The following is a 3,414-nucleotide window of genomic DNA, read 5'->3' as shown; positions in this document are numbered from 1 at the left end:
CTCCCCGGGGATGCGGCATCCAGAGGACCTGCCACGGCCCGGCCCGGGTACCCTCGCAGTGCCCGGCCCACGGGAGCCCCGGGCGTGGCGCTGTCTGGGCGGGTGGGGAGGGTCTGGCACCCTCCGGGTGCTTGGGGACGGGGCAAGGGCAGATTCTCTCCTGTCTCCAAGCTGCTCTTGGGCCTTGGTGAGGAGGCTGGACTGTGGGATGGAAATAATATGCGATTGGAGCTCAGAAAGGGGGCCGGTGAAGACAGGAGGTCAGGACAGTTGCATGGAACAGGCAGGATTTTGAGTGGGAGGCGAAGGCCGTATGTAGAGGATGGGGGGCGGGTTATCCAAACGGCGAACCACCCAGTGGGAGGAAGGACACGTCTGACTCAGGACGTCCCCTCCCGGTCTGTCCTGAAATCCCGCTGGAGAAAAAATAGCTTGTTTGGAAACTGGCAAGTGGGAGTTGCTAAAATACAGAAGGAAACAATCCTCAGTGTAGCCATTTTTAAAATGAAATGAATCAATAAACACTTTTATTGAATCAGAAAACAAAAGTTAAAAAAAACAACCTATGGAGCTAATAAATGATTCCTCTCTTTTTAAAAATTTACTGAAAGCACCTCACTCTTTTCTCCCCGCTCTTAATTGTTTTCTCATTCCACGTGCGCACATGTGCTCGTGCATGCATGCACATACTTGCACATACACACACACACACACACACACCAGTGTTTGGGCCGCAGACCCGACAGGCATCTCGCTCAAGTTCTTACAGAAAGTCGAGAACGCAGATGCTTGAGTTTGGCTCTGAGCTGGGGGATCACCCCAAGGCTGTCTCCCCGAGTTCACACTCCAGTTTGGGCTGGGGGGGGGGGGTTTACGAAGACCGGGTAACATCTGGAGCTGGACCACGGGAAACCGCCCGGGTCACACGTTACATAACCGCGTTCCCCCTCCTGTCAGACGCTGAGCGGGGTTGGAATTTTCCTCGCGCTCCCAGAAAGACGATTTAAAAATAAACAGCCGACTCGGGCATATTCAGCTCTTCTGTTTCTATCGTGCGTTGAAACCAGTGGTCCGGGAGCCCCGCTGCTCAGCCAGCAGTATCTGGGGACCTGCAGGGAGGGCCCCGCCTCCTCTGTGGCCCCAGGGCCCCTGGGCTTCAATTCAAGCAGAGAAACGAGGGGTGGGCACCCCCAGCAGCGAGGAAAGCCTACCTGGGGAAGTCAGTAGCAGTCGTGCAGGCTCCTGGAAACAACTCAACCTGCTTGCAAACAGCCTATGACCCGAAGCATGTGGAGTGTCCTGGGGAAAGTCACGCTTTTCCTGCTGCCAGGCCCCCAGTGCCCCCCCACTGGTGCCACGTTATCATTAGGAAGGGTCTGGTCCAAACGGGGCCCTTCCACTCCCTCCCAGCACCACTTTCCCGCCACATCTGCGTTCCCTGAGTCGTTACTTGGTATATTTCCACCCGAAAAATAGGCTACGTTCATCGCGGGGTCCTGTTTTAGACCAGGAGGAAGGATGTGAGAAGTGGGTTCCACGGAGCAGAATGACCCCGTCTGGGGACAGAAAGAGGGGAGGCCGGCCGGGAAGCCCCTTCATCGGAAGGGCGGGCTGTCGGCAAGGACATCCATTAATAATCCTGGTTAGAGGGGCAGACGAGCCACTGGTGAGAGCAAACCGAGCCCAACTCTCTGTGAAATGAGCTAATTATATCCCTTCGTTTGACTTGGGGAAGACTGAGGACCCCCATGCAGGGATGCAGAGCCCGTCGAGCAACCGCCGGTCTTACGGAAGTAACAGTAATTATAACAGCCCGACAGAGAGAGGAACATGAAAGTGCAGGAGAAGATGCATTTGAAGAAAATGTGAGAGTAAAACGTCTGCCATTAAAAAAAAAAAAAAATGAATGGCTCCAGGTGAAAAGGGTCTTAATGGGTCTAAGAGGACAGCTGAGGGGGAAAAGTTAAACCTACACACGATGAAATTGGGGGAAAAAACAAAGAATTTCCAGAGAGGAGAGAAGATCACATGTGAAGAGCAAGAGTCCTGTGACCGTCAGGGGTTTTCATATCGATGGCAGGTGCAGGGGAAACGGCGGGATTTGCAAGAACAAGAGAAAGAACTCAGCGTAGAATTTTAGGTGCGGCCAGTAGTCATTCAGATGTGACGCCGTGGCCAGATTTCCATGATCCTCTGTCCTGGGTGGTGTGATAAAGGAAGAAACAGAAACTAGAGGTGCCAGGGCTGGCAAGGAAGGGAAATGATCATTTTCAGACGAGATGGCCATTTACAGAGAAAGCCCCCAAAGCATCCACAGATCATCTTTCAGAAACTGGAGAGTAGGGCTGATATAAGATTCATACACAAAAATCCGTGATGGTCTATAATACCAGCAGCAAAAAACAAACAACCTAGAAAACATAATTAATGAGAAAAGACCATTAATAATGACCTCAGAAAATGTCCAATACATGGCAATAAAAATTTTTAAATGTTTAATACAGGCAAAAATGATAAACCTTTACCAAGCGTAAGTAAAGGATCTTTGAGAAATGGGTAGGAAGAGTTTATGTCATTAAAATGCCATTTTCCCCATGTTGAGCTATATTGACTCCAGCCGATGGAATTCCCGTCAACATCCAAACAGAGCTTTTTTCATGGGATTTGGCAAGGCGGCCTTACCAAAGGGTCAGGGACTAGAACAGCCAAAGAGAAGAGCACAGAGGGGGCACCTTCCTGCACATCAAAAAACAAACAACCTAGTTGACGTCCAGTAACTAAGACTGTGGTCGTATCACAAGGGTTGACCAGTTGACCGATTCCCGGGATTCCCGGGATTCCCGGGATTCCCAGGATTCCCAGGATTCCCAGGTCCGTGGACTCGTGGAATTCCTGTTCATGGCACAGGTAGCATTTCAGGTCACCAGTGAAAGGAGGGGCTGTTGAATAAAGAGAATTGGGGGGGCGGGGGGGGAGCATGACTGCAGATCCCTACCTCACACCGTATTTCAATCAACCACGTCGTATGGAGGAGTTAAATGTTGAGGAAAGTGCAGGTGGATCTTGGGTTAGGGGAGAAAGGTCTTAGCGAGACAATAAAAGTGAGAATGAAAAGTATTGACTCTGTTAAGAGTAAGGAAAGGTTAAGAGCTTTAAAAAATATATATGCTGACTGGTTTTTAAAAAGTGGAAACTAGAAGAAAATATTAGCCACACGCAAAACTGACGAAAGGTTTATATCAGGAACCTGGAAAGAAATGTTACAAAAACAGGAAGAAAAGTACAAAGTAGCCGCTGTAGAGAAAAAGGCAGAAGACAGGCGGGAATTTCATGCAAAAGTTGACGTGTAACCAGCAGGCGCAAGAAGAGACGTTGCACCGGGGGAAGCGCATCCAGACGCCCCGGGCAGCATTT

The sequence above is a fragment of the Miniopterus natalensis genome, chromosome 17 (assembly GCF_054644295.1).
Source record: "Miniopterus natalensis isolate mMinNat1 chromosome 17, mMinNat1.hap1, whole genome shotgun sequence".
NCBI classification, from domain to species: domain Eukaryota; kingdom Metazoa; phylum Chordata; class Mammalia; order Chiroptera; family Miniopteridae; genus Miniopterus; species Miniopterus natalensis.
The sequence above is the reverse complement of the archived record's forward strand: the minus strand, read 5'-3'. Positions refer to the sequence as shown.